A 21,350-nucleotide genomic window follows, 5' to 3' on the forward strand; every position below is an offset into this window, starting at 1 on the left:
ATTCTCTCCTTAGACGTAAAAAGGAACCAGGTGGGTTTTTTGTCTTTTTTTTTTTTTTTTTTAAGTAGCTGAGCTTAATTGGTGGAAAGAAATCAAGGTTCATCTTTAATTTTTGTTGCTACAAGAGCCATTTGGAAACAGACAGGGACCATGCGGTGTCTGAAGACTGTCATTTAGGCTTCTGCTTCTCACTCTTCCCCCAACAGTACTGCTGGTCTGTTGTGCTTCACACTGTCCCTACTCCATCTCCTTCATAGGTAGACCATCAGCCCCCCTGGAGCAGCAGCAGCGGGCTTTCCCTGGAGATCTGGGGGCTGCATGCTGTTCCCTTGGCTCAGTTCTCAGTCACTCTGATGGATTCCAATTCTGAGTTTCACTACCCAGCAATCTCACTTTCACTGCATATTCCTGGCAACTAGAGATCTCATCCCACAAATTCCATACTAACTGAATGAATAAATACACTACTTATGTGACTTAAATAAAAGAGAGGTTGATTGATCTTTGAGGACTGGGACAGCCTGATAGAAACTTGATCAAAGGCCGGATCGATCTGCAGAATGTTTCTTGTGCAGGAGCAGAGACTGGGAGGAGACTTGAGTGCAGTATCTCTAGGGTGAATGGCAGCTGTTGGATTACCAGCTGATCTTCTTGCAGTTGCAGTCAGAGCAGCAGGGCTAAAGCCTCATCTCATTACAGTTCAGGGTCTGCAGGGGACATGACAGGGGCTGCATTCTGTTACCTCCCTTAGATCCCTATACCCCAGCAGGCCCTAGTTGATCTTTTCCCCACAGAGTGCCTGAGCAGCAGGGGAAGTAAATACTGGGCTTGAGGTTTCTGCCACCTGAACTTCTTTACTCCTGTGAGCATCTATCTGGCCCTCAAATTGCTAAAGCTTCATGGGTACCACTGAGGCTGCCTGCTTCAAATTTCCCCCTTCCCTCACAACTCCAGCCCAGTCTGATTCCTGCTCTCAGCCTTGGGCAGGTAAAAAAGTAAGACGTGCCATCGATGAGACTCAGGATCAAGATTACAATGACCCCATGATGCTTGTGTGGCCAAGTGGGTTAGTTCTTGACTCTTTATCTCAGGCTTGTGAGTTCAAAGCCTGTGTTGGGCTCCACCCTACTTAGAAAAAAAAAAAAAAAAGAATATGATGAATTTTTGCTTTTTCTTTTTAGCCTGTGTTGGGCTCCACCCTACTTAGAAAAAAAAAAAGAATATGATGAATATTTGCTTTTCTTTTTATCCTTTTGAAATAATAAACTAGTAGTGTAGAGACTATTGGGGCAGTTACCTTACTTTTAAATTTTATATTTTTTTTGAATAGATAACAATTTAACACAGTTCAATATTCAAGAGGTTTTCCAAAGGGTGACAATGTTCCTGGTGTTCAATTCTGTCCTCTGAAAGCAATCAAAGTTAGCAAATGCTTATGTATATTTCCAAAGATACTTAAGGAATGTACGAGAAGCTATCTGTGTAGCTAAGTGTAATTTTATTTATTTATTTATAAAAGATTTTTACTTTTTTATGAGAGACACACAGAGGCAGAGACATAAGCAGAGGGAGAAGCAGGCTCCTTGCCGGGAGCCCAGTGCAGGACCTAGGACCCCGGGATCACACCCCCAGCCGAAGGCAGACACTCAACTACGAAGCCACTCAGGTGTCCAGCTAAGTGTAATTTATGTATCTGGTCCCTTGCTACATGGTTTGTGAAAATCTGCTTTTAACAATAGACCTTGGATCTGTTTGTTTTTTACTTTATGCTCCTCTTTCCCCTTTCAATCCCATTAAAGATTCTATTTTATTCATTTACCATATTTGGTTTAACTGTTCTCCTATTGATGGGCCCTTAGGGGGTTTCTGGTCCCTTGATGTTACAAACAATGCTACGATTATTATATTATGCACATTTTTTGGCATATGTAAGGGGATCTGTAGCATGAATTCCTAGAAGTACAGTTGCTGGGTTAATTTTGAGAGATTTGGCCAAATTGTGCTCCAAAAAGTGTTGTACTAGATTTGGAGGGAATCACCGGTGAAGTAAACTAACCCTTTGTGGTCAGGGAGGAAAATAAATCAGGTTTCTCAGAGACTGATATTTATTTACAGGAATGACAATTCTCAGAGAAAGTGTCACTTGTTCAAATGGCCCAACATTTGTATGGGCACATTTTGGGGCAGGGAAGACGTACAGCTCCTTGCTGGTGGGACTTGTCAAGTCCCAGAAACATGTAGGTCCTGGGGTTATGGTAAGACAAAGAAAAAATATTCTGCCGGGGGAGGGGGGAGACCTGGGGTGAAGGCTGGTGGGGAGAGGAGGTTCTCAGTAAGAGCAGACAGAACCCCAGATGCTGACTGCATGAAAATTTCAGAGACACTTCAAAATGTAAGAGAAAGCAAAATAGAATTGAATACATATGAATAAAGGAATAAAATAAAATTGATTTGCTGTGTTCTCAGAGGTATGCTGTGAACACACACACTTTGCCTCATGGCCTTGGCCACAAGTCCACGGAGCCGGCGCCACGCAGTTAGAGGCCTCTGACTCTCTTTTCTGTCCCCTGTCCCTTAGAAGCTGGATTCCTGGAAGGAATGACTGGAAATTGAACATTGTTCTAATCAGAAAACTAAAAAAGAACATTTGTTCCTGTTCTTCCCTTTTCTTTCCTCTTCTTCTCAAGGTCACGCTTGTAATTACGTTTTATTGGCTACAGAGCCAAACAATTTAGAAATGGGCATTTTAAGCACAGGCAAGGTCCCAAAGGCATGAAGTCATCAGGAATGGAGGAGAACCAACAGGTGGCTAATGCATAGAAGGGAGAGCAGGGTGACATTCTCGAAGGTGAGAGGCTCTGAGCACTTTGTTGTCTGCTAAAGGCCCTGTTTCAGTGATTTTACACTGAACTGCAACATGGCCAAGTCTGTGTTTCTCAAAAGATAGCTGTGGTGCTGGCGCAAAGGGAAGAGTGGAAAGTTAAGTTCAAAGGTCAAGAGAAACATTAGGGCATCACTTTAGTGGACCTGGAAGAGATGTGGAATGGCTTTTCTGGCAGTCAGGGTAGGCTCATTTGTTCCTATGAGCCTTGGGAGTTCAGTCACCATCGGGGCAGACATCAGCCTCACACTGTTGTATGGGGAGATAAAAACAAAAACAAAATAATAAACTAGATAGTTTCAAGTGTGATGGAAGTAACAACTTGATGATTCAGGGGCAAGTGCTCTGAGGGGATGATTTTGAGGTGAGTCTAAATATGTGGAAAGTCAAGTATATGAAGACTCTTGAGCCTTGAAGCAGACGGAATAGTAATGCAAAGACCTTGAGACAAAATTCACTTGAGTTATCAAAAGGGAAAAATGAAAAGAAGCTAGTGTTTCTAATTTAGACAAAGAGGTAGAACTCATAGAATGTAGTGAACAACTGAATGCAGATGATGAGAAGGGACAGAAAGTCCTGGAGTCTCTTGCTTGGGGCATTGCATGGTTGGTGGTGCTTTTTCCAAGACTGGATATTCTTCACTAAAGCAGATTTGGAGAGAGAAATTATTAGGTTCTTGCCATGATCTATTAGTTCTGAAATATCATGGGATGATATTCAGAGATATCAGTGAGGGGTGGAGATATCAGTGAGGGGTTATAGATAAAGGTTGGAACTCAGGAGAGATGACCCTTCAGAATATAGATTGGGCTTGTAATGAAGCACAGAGAAATAAATTGTATAGGGCTGTACTACTCAATACAGTAGCCACTAATGATATGTGGCTATAAAGTATTTGAAATATGCTTTGAAATGGGATGTGCTATAAGTGTAAAATATATAGCATATTTCAAAAACTTAGTAAGAGAGAAAAAGAATGTAAAATACCTCATTAACAATTTTTATATTGATCACTGTTGAATTGATAATATTTTGGATATAGTGTTAGATAAAGCATGGTATTAATTTCCCTTGTTTCTGTTTGCTTTTTTAAAAAAAATGTTTTATTTACTTATTAATGAGAGACACAGAGAGAGTGGGGGCCGGGGGGGGGGGGGGCAGAAACACAGGCAGAGGGAGAAGCAGGCTCCATGCAGGGAGCCTGACGTGGGACTCGATCCTGGATCTCCAGGATCAGGCCCTGGGCTGAAGGCAGCGCTAAACCACTGAGCCACCCGGGCTGCCCTCTGCTTTTTTAATGTGACTGCTAGAACATTTAAAATTATGTGTATGATGCATATCTCTATTGGGTAGCACAGGTATAAGGCAATAGTTCTGAACCTCCTGGTGAGAAGGGGATCACATTTGCGGAACTCTTCACTTACAAGAATGGTCACAGATTCCTGCCCTCCCCCCAAATTAGCTTGAGATAAGAAGTGGCCCAAGGACAGAACCTCAAAGAATATTTATAGAGAAAGATAGAGAAAAAGTGGAGATACAAAAGCCCCTGAAGAGTTCAAGGAGAACTAGTTGGGGGAATCCCTGGGTAGCTCAGCGGTTTAGCACCTGCCTTTGGTGTGGGGCATGATCCTGGAGTTACAGGATCAAGTCCCACATCAGGCTCCCTGCATGGAGCTTGCTTCTCCCTAACTGCCTGTGTCTCTGCCTCTCTCTGTGTGCTTTTCATGAATAAATAAATAAAAAAAAATTTTTTTTAAAGGAGAACGAATTGGTGCTATCTAAATCCAAGGAAGAGATCTTACTCATGTGATAGGGGGAAGGCGGAGAGTATCGCAAAAACTACAACCCCAAGTAGGAAAAAATATAGACGTTCCCACTGGATTTTACAATTTCAAGGAGATCATAGTGGCCTGAAGGAAAGCAGTTTAAACAAAACCCACACTTTCTTTAGTGTTTTAAGTCTCTCTTCGTTCATAGATGATCCCTTGCTTTTCTTTTAAAATTGTCGTTAGTTAACTAATATACTTTATTTTTTAGAGCACTTTTAGATTTGAAGAAAAATCGAGCCAGTTACATAGTTCCCAGTAGACAAGGTCACCCTTCCTTCTGTATAGTTTCCCCTATTATTAATATTGTGTGTTAGTGTGGGACATTTGTTATAACAGGTGAATCAATATTGATACATTATTATCATTGACTGAAGTCCATAGTTAACATTAGGGTTCACTCTTTGTGTTATACATTCTATGGGTTCTGACAAATGTACAATAACATGTATCCACTATTCTAGGATCATACAGATTATTGGTTATGCCAACAGACTTGTTGAAGGGACTATATATTTTTTATCCTACATAATTTCCTACACTGTGGATTTATTCAATCTCATCTTCTTGGCATCCCTTGACATATTTTTCAATTTGCTCTACTTCTTGTAAACTGGTAGTTAGAGGTACAGGCTCACTTAATTTCAGTTTCAAATATTTCAACAGTAAAATTTGAGAGGCATTATGTGCATCACTTTACGAGGTACATAATATCTGAATTTCTCAATTTTAGTCGTCAGTGTTAACGTTCATCTGTGGGCTCGAATGTCATATACATAACATTTATATCATGTTAATCATATATTGATACATACAATTGACACACAAAATAAATTTAGACACTATTAAAAGAACAAACATAAGTGCAAACAAAATATTAATTCTCAAATGAACACCTTAGAGACAAATCAAAAGCATACTTTCAGACTCCTTAGATGATCAAAAAAAATGGGAATTTTGAATGACCTATTTCTTGGATTCTGCAGAAACTGCTCTCTAGTTTAAAACTCTATCCTTAAATACTCTTTAGTTATAGAGCATTATAATAAATCATCTGTGCATTTAATATAAGGAGTAAAAAACAGAAAGAGACTCTAAAGAAAGCCAGAAAAAAGAATGGTAAATGGAAAAACAGGGATTAGCCGGAATATAGCAAATCTAGTTCATCATTTGAAACAACAACAACAAAAAAAAACCCTAAAATTGCCAATTATCAGTCAAATGTAAGAAAAACAGGAAGATGAAGAAAGCACAAGAAAGAAGCAGAATGAGTTAGTGGATGTTATTTTAGATTTTAGAGATGTGGTGGGATAATTTTTTGAAGAATTAATCTGTTTGATTTTCCCGCACCACCAACTGCATCTGGGCAAGGCAGTGGCCATATGTCATAGAACCTTCACTCTAGATGCTGGGGGTACAGTAAGACTCAGTGGTCTGTACAGACTGTGCCTGGGCACTCAGGAAGCTCTAGGAAAGAGAAAAACAAACCAATAACTTTAAAAACAAACTTTCTGGAAGACATAACATTTGTGAAGAAGATAGGACAAGGAGTGAGAGACCGTGCAGGCGCCATTTTAGCTTTACTTGTCTGAAGAAGGAAAATTTGAGTTGGGACCAGAGTACTTAGAAGTGCCAAGCCTGGGGCAGGAGTAGGAAGGAAGGGACGCTGGATGGTGGACCAAGGCTCTCCATGAGGAACAGTAACAAAGTACAACAGAGGAGACAAAGTTTCTTGGATCTTTTCCCAGGGGAGAAGCTTCAGGTTTGTAAATAGGAGAGCAAGCAATATACAAACTAAGGAAGGGGGGTGGTTTAGAGCACCTCTAAACTAAGCCAGTGCTCTACCACTTGAGCTAATTCCTGTAGCCCACCCATGGGCAGACTGACCACACCCCACTCTCATTCCGAGTTCATTCCTTGTTGCTGGGGCTGCCCCAGCCAGGACCAGATTGAGGGTGGAGATGATCAGACATTGCCATGGGCAAATCTCTGAACCTCAAGTGTGAAGGATGGGGACTTCCTTGGAAAGCCTTGTCACATCTTCCCAGTTTCACTTTCTTGACCTCTTGGAAGTAAAGAGAACACATTCCAGATGTGGACACACCATGTCTATTCCAGCCTGCTCCCAAGCTGTGATCATTAATGTTCATTGCAGGCATGGCTGCCAGAGAGAAGTAATGGGGCAGCCTCTCCAAGTCCAGGGCCTCAAGCCATCTGTGTCACATCCCTGGGTCAGGCCACTGGAAAGCCCTACTCCCACTTCCTAGAGAAGCCCCAGAAAACCAAAAACCTAATTTCGTTCAACTTCCCAAAGGTGAAACTTGTCTGTAGCCCAGGATGGGGACAAGAGGAACGACTGGGAGAGAATTTTGAGGCCAGTAGGTCTAAGTGAAAACACAAGCTTTGTTAAGTTGGGTGGATTAATAGTTTCAAAGAAAGGCAGAGAAGGCAACCGCCAGCATCAGTCCCTTCCCAGAACTGAATATCTGTGGGGATAGTGACTCTGAAATAATAGTTTGCTGTTAGCCTGAGAGAATGACCACGTTTGCCTCTCTTCTCCTTTCTAAATGCAGTGGACACTCTTCCACTTTATTCTCCAATTCTGGATATGGAATCAACACACTTGACCTCAGTATTTTGTCTGTTGCAAGCTGCCCACCACAATCTGGGTATTCCATTAAAAGATCTTGATCTTCTTGCCTCCATTTCAACTTTGATCTGAGCCTCAATGTTCTCACAGTTATGCTAGTCTGTAGTGGAGATTTCTTAGATTTCTCAGAGAATACCCATTCCTGAGGCTGCACATGGCATTTTTCTCCTGTAGGGCTCAGGGAGCGATGATGAACCTCGAGGGGAGCCAGTATTGTATCTTGAGCATTTTACCCTTAATCTGTAGATTCATTGCTGAAGCACTTAGCACCAGGCCCAGAGGGTGAGACCAGTGACCTACTCAGAAACTGCAGCACTAGTATTAATTTATGGAGCAATTTCTGTGGTCTAGAACTGTTCTTGATGCTGTACATGTATTAATCCAGGTAACATACCTAGAGATAGCCTACAGTCTCCATTTCCATCTGAAAAAACTTATGAAAATTTCTTGCTGCAGACCTCAAGACTCTCATGGCCAAAAGGGAAAACAAATGGAAGTGATACATTGCTCTTTAGATTCTCCTTCCTCCATCCCTACCTCTCTCTCTCTGGTCCACTTGGCAACCACATCTTTCTTACTACTATCTAGACCTTCACTTCCACAGGCCAATAGAAGAGGGCTTTTCCCTTGTCATCTCAGTGGACCCTAAATTAGCTCGTGTCCCAGAGTGTAGAGGACTCCAAATTTGTTTTCCACCCAAGCAGAATTCTTGTTTAAGATAGAAACATAGGCATTTCCTCTAACTATCACTAATATCAAGTAGGGATTTTTGTTTAGTTAGTATTTGATGTGTGGAGAAATGATATACAAGTAATTAGAAGCCTTGAAGGAGAGAGTCATTTGAGATTCAGTAAAGACTGGATAGTGAATAAGAAGCTCGAGCCTTTCGGGAAGCCTGGGTGGTTCAGTCAGTTGAGCCTTTGACTCTTGGTCTTGGGTTAGGTCCAGATTTCAGGGTCTTGAGATCAAGTTCCACAACGGGCTCCACTTTCAGCAAGGAGTCTGCTAGAGATTCTCTCCCTCTGGCTCTCCCCCTGTTCTCTCTTTGTCTCGATCTCTAAAATAAATAATTTTTTTTTAAAGTCTTGAGCCTGACAAATCCACAAGAATTCCTATGTGTGAGAAGGAAATGTGGTTGGGGAAGATTAGGAGGGCATGATCCAAAGAGTGACTGGCAGGTACAGGCATGAGGCACTGACCTTCTGGAACTGCAGATGGTTTTGAGCAGCTTCAGGGCAGGGTCCTTCTTCATGGTCCCAGTTTATGAGGAGTGCACATCCTAAGAATGCGATTCTCATATGAGAAACAAATTCATCAACATGCATTATTATTTGTAACATTTATTGGCAAAATGTATAAACAAGGAAAGAGATAAGCACATCTAATAAATAAAAATGTTTTTCTACTTTGATCACTATCGGGCAATACTGAGAAGGATCATGTAGTGTCAAAGAGGGAGATATGGGAGGGGGAGAAGAGAAAGATGTTTGATGAAAGGGTAAAACATTGGCAGCAGCCCTAAGGACCCACAGGATCTCCCAAAATCCAGCACAGAGATCAATGCCCCCTTCAGCATGACTCTGCTAGGGCCAACTGAACTGAATGAGAACTTCATGCTGTTTCTAAGTAAAATGGAATAATGTTGCAATTTCAAAAATACATTTTTAAAAATGTGGTTCCTCTTGGTAGTTAAAGGAAAATCTGGAGCCCAATATATATTGAGCACATTTTCAGAAAATTCAGGGAGTTAAGCAAAACACTGGACCTTGCCTTCTTAGTGAAGGCATACCTGAAAGCAGAATTAATAGCTAGCTCACATCTTTTCCCATCGTCCTTCCAAATCCCTCTTTCCTTCTTTGTCTTCTTCTTAATACTTAGCCAACTCTCAGAGAACCTGATAGACAAATTTACATTAGCTACCATACCATGAGTTGTCACTGTGAATGAAATACTAAAGCGATATCATGATAAAAATAAAAAATAAAATTTATTGTTTATAAAGTGTAAGATGTATTTTATGAAAAAAAATTAAGATGTAATAAAATCCAGATTCTCCTATGTGTGCCTCCTGACACAATTCTCAGGCTGTTCCTCACACTTTGTACCCCAAAGGAGAAAGTTTGGTTTTCCTACCACATTTTTTATTAACTTTGAGCAGAGGCCCCAAAACCTGTGTTTGTAAAAGACATTTTGACCTATCTGTTCCTTTTTTGGTTTTGTATGTAACATTTTATGTTTTATTTTTTCTTTTTAAACCAGCACATAAGTGTTCAGGGGAGATGAGCTAAAGAGAAGTCTGCCTGGTGTACACCTCTCCAGATGCCCATGCAGCCCGGGAATTGGGGGAGCCTGACAGGGGTGCAAAAGCTGGAGAATGCAGGTGTCGATCCCGCTACCTCTCGCATGCTAAGCGAGCGCTCTACCACTTGAGCTAATTCCCCCTGATATCTTTGCTCTTCAGCCTATTTTTTATAATCTTGACACAAATTTCATTCCAGTGCAACTTCAGTTTCCAGGTAGTTCACACCCTCAGGAAACTTCACTACCAAGGGAGAGCTGGGACTGGAGCTGGTCAGAGACAGCCTGGGACCCGAAAGGCACACACCACCTCTGCGTGCAGAAGGGAGGGACAAAGCTGTGCAGCTAGCTCTGCTTCAGCTTCACTCTCCGGATTAGATGAGAGTGGGGGGAGGGGTCCTTCATTAGCAACTACTCGGAGTCATCTGGGAGTGCATTGCACTTGAATACCACCTTCTGTACTCCGTCTCCTAAATCTGGGAACAAACCCAAGCATCTTTCCACGTGTTGTTCCTTCAAATAATTCATCTTTTATCTGATATCTCTTAATAGTTTCTCCTTTAAGGGAGTTGGGATCTGCTGTTATCTATTTCCTCCTTGAGTCATGGGCTTATCTGTTGAATTATAGATCACTGGATCTAGCAATTCTTTTTTAAAGAAGTAACTGGATTGGGGAACTCAATTATGGTGGTTTATTTTACAGTGGTCCATATTGTGATGCCTATTTTAAAAATATCAACATGGTTGAAGCATAATGTATATACTGTGGAGGTCGAGAGAATTAGGGCTATTCAAGTTTAACATTGGCATGAGTACAACCATTGTAGCTTTGGCAGCCATCTCAGGCCCCTATGACCAGACCAGGCCACTGTGACCAGGAACTGAACTCTACCTTACCCTGGCTACAGGCAAAATCACAAAGCACGCCCTTATCGGAATAAGGAAGCAAGAGCTTGTGAGACCTCTTTACTGGAGATTCTCACACCCTTACCCTTACTGAAAAACCCCACCTTACCCCTAGACCAGCCCATAAAAAACCAGCTGTAACCCACCTCGGGGTCCAAGTCCCTGCTCCGCTGTGTTGGGTATACTTGGACCCAAGCTCGAGTTTGTTAATAAACCCTCATGTACTTGCATCAGTGTCGGTTCCTTGGTGGTTTTCTCAGATTTGCAATATTGGGCACAACAATACAACAAAATGCACACATTTCAATGAATTTTGACAAATGTACCCACACATGAAACCATCACCACAAAGAAGATATAGGACACTTTCACCCTAGGAGTTTCCTAGAGCTGCCGTAACAAAATACCCAAGGCTGGAAGGCTTAAAACAAACATTGATGGTCTTAGTTGTAGAGGCTAGATGTCTGAAGTCAAGGTTTCCCTTAGGCCATAGCTCCTGAGCAGAATCCTTCCTTGAATTGCGTTCTTGAATTTTGGATGGTTTTTCACTCAACATGTTTTGGAGATTTCGCACAACTTTGTTGTGTGCATCAGTTGTACATTCTTGTTACTGCTGGCTGTTTTTCCATAGTCACATCAGCTTGCCTTTGGTCTTAATCTTGAAACAGAGGGTCTGAACCAGCCAGTGTTAGGAAAATTGGAGCTTCGTTTGTGTCATTCAGCATAACTTGTAAACTTTTTCGGTGTTGTGAGTCATAGGGCTTTTGCAAATTCTCAATTTGTTAATTTCTCACTTTGTCCTCTTTCCTCCCACTAGGGCCACGCAGACCCAGTTACAGCCCAGTCGGGGAGGCCTTAGCTGCGAAAATCCTCAGCGAATCCGGAGAACGGTCTCCTTCTAGAAATATGAAAGCCGAGAAGTTAAAGGACTTCTCTAAGGACACATAAGCTAAAGAGGGAGAGGATCCCATACCGAGCTCGCTCGGTCTGTGGCCGTATCCCGACGGACGCGACCTTCTAGACAGCTGAGGGGATTGGGTGTGGGGAGGGGCGCGGGGCTCCGCGGACCTGGTGCTGCGTTCCCCGGGGGTCTGTGCCTGGTCTCGGGCGCCAGCAGGGCCCGGGGGCGGTAGCGATTGCCGGCCGCCTGTACCCCTGGGACCCAGCCCGGGAGCTGAGGGGTGGGCTGTGCGGGTGGGAAGAACGGAGTCCAGGCCGGAGAAGGGGAGCTGAGGCGCGGAGAGGCCTCTGTCCCGCTGCGCATCGGCTTTGCAGGCCTGCTCTGAGCGCGCTGGGACCGCACTGGTCGCTTCCCACCGACCGTGTTGCCAACTCCGGGCACTCTCCCGTCCCTCTCCAGCGGGCAAAGGGCTCGGGTCCCTGACAGCTTCTTTCTCTCTCCCTCAAGGCCCCCCTACAGATCTGAGAGAGTGGGGTGTCCCCTGATTGTCTAGGAATTCCGCAGGCACCCCAGGCTGGAGCGTGCTTGCTTGCTTGCTTTCTCTCCCACCCTCCCAGGCTGGGGATCTCTCCTCTCCTCTCCTCTCCTCTCCTCTCCTCTCCTCTCCTCTCCTCTCCTCTCCTCTCCTCTCCTCTCCTCTCCTCTCCTCTCCTCTTCCCCTTCCTTCCTCATCTTTCTTTTTTCCCTTTCTTCTTTCTTTCTTTCTTTCTTTCTTTCTTTCTTTCTTTCTTTCTTTCTTTTTTCTTCTTTCTTTCTTCCTCTCTCTCTCTCTCTCCCTCCATTCCTTCCCCTTCCTTCTTTTTCAGGAATATAATTGCTATTATTATTGAAGTACAGTTGGCACAGTGCTAATTTAGCTACCAGTGTACAACATAGTGATTTGACAATTCTATACACTAGTCAGTGCTCATCATGATAACTGTAGTCACCATAGCAAGTTATTACAAAATTATTTATTATATTCCCAATGTTGTGCTTTTTATCTCTGTGACTTATTTATTTTATAACCAGAAGTTTGTACCTCTTAATCCCTTTATTTCATACTCTCATCCCTCTGTCAACCACTAGTTTATTCTCTGTATTTATGAGTCTGTTTATTTTGTTTTTTTTTTGTTGTTGTCATTTGTTCTTCTTTATTTCTTGTTTTTCTTTTAGATTCCACATGGAAGTGAAATTATATGGTATTTGTCTTTCTCTGTCTGACTTATTTCAATTAACATAATCCCCTCTGGGCCCACTCATATTGATACAAATGGTAAAGTCTTATTCTTTTTTTTTATGGCTAATATTACATTACATATATGTACACACCTGTCGATAGACACTTCTATCCATTCATCTGTTGATAGACACTTAGGTTGCTTCCATATCTTGGCTATTGTCAATAGCGCTGCAATAAACAGAGGTGCATGTGTCTTTTCAATTAATGTTTTCATTTCTTTGGGTAATGGAATTACTGGATCATACAGTATTTCTATTTTTAATTTTTTTGGGGGGACCCTCGTACTGTTTGTCATGGTGGCCACATAGTTTGCAGGAGGGCTCCTTTCCTCCACATCCTGGTCCAGGTGCCTCATGTTTGTTTTTGTTTTTCTGACAACTTAAAGATACGTTTCAATTTTTTTTCAGGTTCCCAGGGGTTTGACCTGTGGGGGGTGGATTGGGGTGGGATGATCGCTGAGGTTGGTCATCAAGTTCAAAATTTGGAGGCAAGGAGAGGAAAAGCTTCTTTGTGTGTCCTGTTCTCTCCTGCGTGAAATTCGCAGGGAAATGATGACAAGAAAAGGCATCACAAGGCTGGGTTCTCTGCAGATCGTGGGACAGTCGTGGGACCGTGTCACACGGGAAAACATAGCGAGCTCAGGCTGAGTTCACCAAGCCCTCACAGAGACTGAGTACTACAGGGAACTGTAGCTCGTCGGGCTCCAGGGCGCGGGAGTGCTCCGCCCCAGGGCGCCACGACCTAGCCCATTCCCGGAGTGCTTATCTTTTCTGTCTTTTCCTTCCCCTTCTTGGGCGTCTGCTTTCCCGCCAGACAAAAGGCACAAAGAGGATGTGTTTCCTCAACTCCTTTTCTAGGAGCTTTTTATCCAGTTTCTTGTCCGCAGCCTCTCCCCCAGGCTGGGTGCCCAGGCGGTCTCCGGAGAGGAGGAGGAGGAGGAGGAGGAGGAGGAGGAGGAGGAGGAGGAGGAGGAGGAGGAGGAGGGGTAGGAAGGAGGAGGAGGGAGCCGAGGAAGACGCGGAGCCTCCACCCGCCAGCCGGGAGCACTTGCAGCAGGTGCAGGAGGCTGGGCCCCGGGTTTGCACTCTGCGGCGGTGCCTGGGCCTCAGGAAGCCGACCCGGGAAGACCCGCCAGCCCGAAAAAAGTGAGCTGGAGAGAGGTAAGCGTCAAGTCCAAAAGTCACGAGCAGTAACGGCACTAGAGCAAACGGTGAGAGGCCGCGCACCTGCTTGAGAAGCGGGCGGTGGGCGGAGACTCCCTCACTAGTTCAGACGCCCGGTGCGGGGCTCACGGTGCCGCGAGGTCCTGGCTGCTGCGGGGGTGCCTGCCCCCTCCCCGTGGCTCTGCGACGCTGCGGGCCGCCCACCCCACTTTACCTAAGATCCCAGACGTTTCCAAAAACGAATCGCACCAGATTCGTTTGGGGGAGAAATGGCTAGCCGGGCGGAAACCCGCGGGCGGAGGGGACGTCGGGGCTCCTATCCCAAGCGGAGCGGTCACCCTCGTCCCAGAGCGAGACCTGCGGAGCTCCCTGAGGTCCGCCTCTTGGAGCCCCAACTTGAAGGTGGGCGGCTGTTTGCACCCACGGCCTGAACGCGTTTCGAGAAACAATGCAGACACGAAGAATGCAATGGAACGTGTTTGTCTCAAGTGACTTTTGCAAATAGAACTATGGGAGTGCTTTCCCGAATTGGGTAAAAATAGGGAATAGGGGTAAAATTCTGCCTTTAAGGGAAAATGGGCGAAGAACCCAGTGGGGATGGTGCTAGAAGCCGCGTGTAGAGGAGCAGGTGGAGAGCCAGGGTCTCCAAATTCGACTCCCGCCAGTTACTCCGTGGGAGTGAGTTCGGGAAGCAAAGTAGAAAGGATGGAAGGAGCCGGGCCAGAGGAGGGATAAAGGGTAGTGAGATTGTCTTTCAGATGATTGTCGCGAAAACTCAAGGTCCTGAAACACCTGAGCAGGTGACATTTGAACTCTCCATGTGTAGTGCTGTATTTTAACTGAAATATCGGGCTTACAACGAACCGAAGATCGTGACTTCTCCCAAACTCCAAGGTGAATTTGAAGAAAAGACTTTCTTTCATAGTGATTGGAATAATATTGTTCTTCATTATGTGTCTAAGGTTAGAAAATGCCCAGCAGCGGTCGGCCGGTTAGCTCAGTTGGTTAGAGCGTGGTGCTAATAACGCCAAGGTCGTGGGTTCGATCCCCACACGGGCCAGTATGTCTTTTGTTCCCTTTTCCATTAAAAACTGCTGTGCTCTAAAAAAAAAAAAAAAACCAACAACAACACAAAAAAACAGAACCCTAAGAGATTAATAGAAGAACAGATTAACAGCTCCTTAATCTCAACAGGGTGGAGAGTGGTCAACTGTGGTTTTCTGTGTGGGATTTCCTGTTCTTGGAGGATCCGATGAGAAGGGAACTGAGAACAGAACGAAAAAGATGTGAGCCTCCAGAAGGGAAGTGAAATCGGTAGCAATGTGAAAACCAGAAACGCTGGGCTTTCCCATCTTTTTACATTTCCCAAGATGTTCAAAGATTCCTCAACCATTACTAGCTCCTCAGGTGAATTTTTCTAGTTATGATTCTGCTTACTTGCAGGGGGCTGTCCTTGGCCTGAGCAGGGTGAGTAAAGCCTTTCAGAGCAAGTCAGAGCAGAGCCCTGGCCTCTGCTCCAATCTTCACTCCTATTTCCTCTTTTTACCAGGACTTGACTCCAGGGGTGTTGGACTTAAGATGTTTCATACAGAATGCTCAAACTTTCATTGCTCTTTGCTTGTCAAGGTACTTGCTAGACCTGAAACCATCTTCCGGGAGGCGTCTTGTCTCTGATGTCTCTCCCAGTTTTCTGAGGTTGGATTGTGTTCCTTCCAAAACTCCTGGAGATCCAGGAAAACATCTATTTTGTGACATTTACCAAGTTATGAATGTCTGTTACTCAGCCATCTTCCCTATGAGATCGTAAGAGCCTTGTGGGCAGGATGCTTATAGCCTAGTGCTAAGTGCTTTTAAAAATCTGCATTAATGATAAAAGAATGAAAGAAATATGTGCAGGCCTGAAGGAAAGAGTGTGACAGGTGCTTCACATGGACCTTACAGGTCTGTGACATCATGCTGTCTGAACACAGTGCACTGAGGTCCATTGAGGGGTAGACTACAGTACATGGTGGTTGGACCCATTTCTCTGAATGTATCCCCAAGGCTCAATCAGAATGGCTGTGTCCACAGGATCAAGGTGGTGGTACCAGGATCAGGACAGAGCATGTCCAATAGATCCAAAGTCAGGGAAAGTCTAGAAGGTTGAACTAGGCTGAGGCTGGGAGATGGGAGAGAGGAATCTGACCACCTCAGACCCTAAAAGATGGAAGGATAAATATAGACAAGAAATGATCCCTTTTGGTTTCACCACTCGTAGTCTCACTGACATCTACCGACAACTCTAAAACATCAGTTTCATTACTATCACTCTTCTGCACTCTGACCACTCTTGATTTCCTCGTTTTGATATGATCTTGGTTTCCTCTCAACTCTGGCTTTTGTATCTGTCAGAGCAGGTAGTTAGTGAGACTTTCATGGGATGGCTGGAGGCCAGCAAGCGGGAGGCCATGGCCAGCCACAGGGAAGGTCCAGGCCTGTCCTGGCAGCCCTCACAAGAAGCTGAATCACCCCAGATGGGCCCCAGATGGCAATGCCACCACAGGAAACCCCTGAGCAAGTTAGGAAGAAACACTGAGAAACTTGCCTCTAACCTCAAGTTATAAATAGCCTGCCCCTATTAACAACCATCAATAAAAGATAGAAATCCAATCTCTAGGATGCACAGCTGTCTTTCTCTTTTTAAGACTTACTTATTTTAAAGAGAGAGCAGGGGCAGGAAGGGGCAGAAAGACACTTTAGCCCACTTTGCTTCCCAGAGCCTGGGGTGGCACTCAATCCCAGGGCCCTGAGACCATGGCCTGAGCCACAAGCAAGTCAGGTGCTTAGCGACTGAGCCAGCCAGGCTTCCCTCACCAGCCTTTAATCTTCCACCCTAACGTCTTTAACATGTGTGTAGTACATGTAGATACATCAATTTTGTGATTTTCACTTTCTATCATCAACCAGGCTTTAAAGAACTCAAAAGAGAATAACAGTGTATCATATCAACCCAGATGTTTCCTGTCTCTGTTCTTCTTCATTCATTCTTAGTATCTAAGATCCCTTCTGGTATCATTTTTCTTTTTTCTTTTTTTTTTTTTTGGTATCATTTTTCTTGTCTCACAATCTGTCTAACTCTTTTCTAGCACTTCCACTAATAATGGATTCTCTGTTTTACCTTTGAATGAGGATGTATTTCTTTCACCTTTATGTCCAAAGGATAGTTTTGCTCTACTTAGCCTTCTGGGGTTAATGGGTCTTTTCTTTCAACATTTAATAAATGGTGTGTCATTTCTTTATGGCCCTTGTGGTCTCTGATGAGAAATACATAATCATTCAGATTGTAGTTTCCCTTTTGTTTTTATCTTGACATGTTCAAAAAAATTTTTTTCTATTGTTTCCAGCAGTTTAATTGTGAGATGTCTGAGTGTGGATTTATTCAGCTTTATCCTGCTTGGGGTTTGCTGAACTTCTTGCATCTGATTTATGTCTATTGCCAAGTTTGGAAATTTTTCAACTATTAACAATTCAATTATTTTTCCTTTTTCTGGGACTTCTTTCTCCTCTTCTTCTGGGTCTCCAATATTGTGAATAGAATTTCTTTGTTATTTCCTGTTTGTCCCTGAGGCTCTGTCCATCTTTTAAAACCCACTTTTCTCTCTGTCATTTAGATTGGGTTGCTACTATTGTTCTATCTTCATATTCACTGAACTTCTCTCAGTTATCTCCTGATACAGAGACAACTCAGTGCTTTCATAATTTTGGTAAATACACTTTTCAGTTCTGAAGTTTATACCTGGATTTACATCTTCAGATGATTTGCTAAGATTTTCTAACATTCCATTCATTTCAAAGAATTCTTGCCCCTGATTCTCGGAGCATGTAATCATCACAGGTTTAAAGTGTTTGCCAGATGATTCCAACACCTGTGCCATCCCAGAATTGGTATCTGTCAATTCTCTCCTCCAAGTGATTTAGGACTTCTTGGTTCTTCATATAATCCATATAGTTTTGGATTATAACCATTTATATATTATAAGATGTTGTATCTTACTTAGATCTCAGGGAGAATAGCACCAGTTTTGTTTTCCTGGGTGCTTTGCCTTGTACCAAGTACTAACCAGACTTCTAAGTAAGTGTTGTGGTTTCAAGGTCCATTCCTTTTTCAAAGCCTTTACCATACTATTTGGAGATCTCTGGAGTGTGTGCAACCCCATGACCAGTGTGGACTTGGGCAGTGGGCTACCACTTTCTGCAGTTCTCAAAGTCTGTGCTGTGTTCTTTAGGGTCAGAGCCACTTATTCACAGCTGGAAAGTGCGTTCAAGAGTTCATAAATAACTTTATGAGTTTGCTTTCCATGTGTCTCCCCCAATATTTTTTGGTTCCCTGGGGTTCACTGTCTCAGTCCACTGACCAAAGAGTTGGGCTCTTATTTCCCTGGCTCTGCCCTGCACTTCCAGGACTGTGCTACATTTAAGGCCAAACTGCAGGAGAAATGGAGAAAGAGAGCAACTGGGCAAGTTTCTTGGGATCACAGCTTCTCTGAACACAAATTGTAAATTGATGGTAGATCTGCTTACCCAGGGGTAGGTGGACTCGGGAAAGCCAGCCTTAAACTTGCCCAGAGGTCATACATGATAGAAACATCCAAATTACTGCGTTCAAAGTGTCTAATATTTTCTCAGTGCAATAGGCTGAAAGATGTGGGGTTGGGAGCTGGAGATTTGGGTGGAAACAGTAAAATGTGGAGAATGTGGGCATCGATCCCACTCCCTCTCACATGCTAAATGCTAAGCGAGTGCTCTACCTCCTGAGCTAACTCCCCTACCCTATGTGTTTCTGTCTCCAGTCTTTGTTCTGGTCTCCACGTCATGGTCCACTATGCTGAGAGGCCCCCAAAAGACGGGGAAATGTCAAAGCCTTTCATATGAAACCAGGAATCACCTAAAGGGTGTCTTCTCAGATGACGCAGGGCCAGAGAGGGATGGATGGGCACCTATTCCTCCGCCAGAGAAAGGAAGAGAGCAGCTGTGGGGGAACTCTGGCGTCTGAACCAACCCATTGCGCAGTTCAGACTTTCCAGAAGTGGGACGGGATGCGGGGCGGTACCAGATAAGCGCGCGCCCCCGGGGTGCTTGGGAGGACTCATCCGGCACGCGCCCGCTAAGGTGGCACAGCTGTCTCTGGATGGTTGTTTCTTAAAGACAAAAACCAAAAACACAGCAACAAAAGGGGGATTATCACTGTTCTTTTCAGCTGGAATAGAAAGAGGCGGTGATTTCCTTTCCTCCCTTCTCCCGGGAGAGGGGCAAAAAGCAGACACTGTTTCCGCCCGGTTTCGAACCGGGGACCTCTCGCGTGTTAGGCGAGCGTGATGACCACTACACTACGGAAACCCACATCAACCCGCCCCTCCGAGATCAGTGTTCAATTCTTGCTAAGTCGTGCCGTGGAGCCGATCCATATCTACCCCAGGTGAGAGAGCAGAAAATAAACCCCAAAACCCAGACAGGAGAGCTATAGGAAATAGGAGGAGAAATCGCGTCAGAGCGAAGAAATAAAAAATGGACATGGAGGGATACAGATGAGGAGAGAACACAGGGTGGAAGGAACAAGCATGTAGGCCCGACTTCTTGTGTTAAGAGATATACCTGTTCAATTGGAGGTGTGTGTGTGTAAAATAGACACAGAGGAAAATGTGATTGAAAAGCCTGGACATAGAGAGATATATTGAGGAGAAGGGGTTGTCCAGGCTTAAGAACCTTTGAAAAATCCCGGGAAGGTGGTTTACACAATCAAAGTAACATTTTGGAAAAGGTTTTTTTATTTGGAATGACAAAGAGGTTGGAAATGGGGCAATTAGAATGGAAGAAAAAGGAAAGAAGTTATAGAGTAGGAAAGGGTTGGGGTTTATCCTGTTAATTCTTGAGATTATCAGTAGCAGGGGTCTTTCTGGGTCATCAGTGCCTGGTACACTGCCTGGCATAGAATACTTCCTTCACAAACATCATAAGATGGATGAAGGGAGAAGAAAGAAGGATTCTGGCGAGGTTGTGTAGGAAGGATTTACAGTATTCGTCAAGACACTGGGTATAGAGATCTGAGGGAGAGGAAGGAGTCAAAGGCACTTAGAAGTCTTGAAACAGGGTGGCCAATACAGAAGAGATTTTGATTAATGTCTGATGAATGGAAGAATAAATCCATTCATTTACAAGCACCTGTTATATGAATGAAAGAATGAATGGTCCTGCCAGATGGGTATGGGATCTCCTTAAAGAAGAACTACCTGAAGATCTTACTTATTTCTATTATTCTTTCATGCCTTTTCTCTAAAAATTTCCCTAGCTTCACAATTTTTTTTTTTTTTCTGACAGTCTGGGTCTGTATGATCCCTTCAGACCCGTGCTACTCAGAGACCTCAGACTCACAGATTCTTTATTACATCCTGTCTCTCTAGGTGACCCTCACCAGCCTTCTTTGCATCCCAAGGCTAAGTAACCCCCACAAATCTCAATTACAAAGTCACGGAGAGGTTTTCTTCTCACCAGGATCTCTTTGTCCAGAAAACAGGAGTAGGAGGTCCACCTTCCTACTAGCCAAAAAATTGTGAATCTTGAGTTGGAAATGCCCAGCACAGCCCAGTGCAGATGATGATCTCCACAGAGCTCTCTCCACAGCTTTTTTCAGGTTTTCTTTCTTTGTCTATAGCCCAATGACAGAGTATTGTCAAAGATTAAGCCTGAGATGCCTTGTGGGTGAAATAAGATAAGAATCAGATAAGATAAATTGATAAAGATAAGATAAATCTTAAAAAGATTCAATATTTCCTGCAGTTGAGTTCAGGAGAGAAGCTCTAGGGATCACAGGTGCCTATTAAGAAGGAATGAAGAGTCATAACAAGAAAACAGGTGCCTTTTCCTCTAGCTTTGAGTGCAAAGAAGGCATTCTAATATTTGACCTGATTCCCACACTCTAACCCTCTTTTTGACTAATGGTCATTCTAAGCATGTGCCCTAACTAATTTTATGGGTTTAACCTGGTACCAAAGGGTTGCTTCCCTGCCATCGAAGAGGACCTAACTAAGGGCAGGTCATCTCAAACATGATTTCAGCAACAGCAGAATGAAAAACAATGATTCTGTTAGAAAGTGTTGGCGGAAGGAGAATCCTACCATATGTCACCACAAGAATGATCTATCTCTGAAACAATTTCACATGATCTTGAATGACAGAGGGCCAATGAAAGGTCCCAACTGGGTGGGGTAGCTAGGTGAGATAACAGGGCTTTCCAGAGGTTGTGTATCTTACTATAAAAATAGGGTTGTGATTGTTACCTGGTTAGAAATATGGCCATCTAGGAGGAGAATTTGGGGCTGCCTCTCTGGTCCTCACATCTGCACCATTATCTCCTCCCATTGTGACCCAGGTCACTGGGTGGGGCCTGATCCTTTTCCCTAACTTCCA

At 43.8% G+C, this 21,350-nt stretch overlaps 1 long non-coding RNA gene and 2 other non-coding genes across 3 annotated transcripts; 1 reads left to right on the top strand and 2 right to left on the bottom strand.

The window, feature by feature from the left end:
* Window positions 1-73: 73 nt before the first annotated feature.
* LOC112674414 (uncharacterized) lies at window positions 74-21,299 on the bottom strand. Its single transcript, XR_003145415.3, has 3 exons — window positions 21,221-21,299; window positions 8,557-8,636; window positions 74-1,125 (listed from the first exon to the last, which is right to left on the bottom strand). It is a non-coding gene; the product is annotated as an uncharacterized LOC112674414 (long non-coding RNA).
* On the top strand, window positions 14,894-14,967 carry TRNAI-AAU (transfer RNA isoleucine (anticodon AAU)). Its single transcript has one exon. It is a non-coding gene; the product is annotated as a tRNA-Ile (tRNA).
* Window positions 19,211-19,283, bottom strand: TRNAV-AAC (transfer RNA valine (anticodon AAC)). The gene has a single exon. It is a non-coding gene; the product is annotated as a tRNA-Val (tRNA).
* Window positions 21,300-21,350: the final 51 nt, after the last annotated feature.

The sequence above is a fragment of the Canis lupus genome, chromosome 35 (assembly GCF_003254725.2).
Source record: "Canis lupus dingo isolate Sandy chromosome 35, ASM325472v2, whole genome shotgun sequence".
NCBI classification, from domain to species: Eukaryota; Metazoa; Chordata; class Mammalia; order Carnivora; family Canidae; genus Canis; species Canis lupus.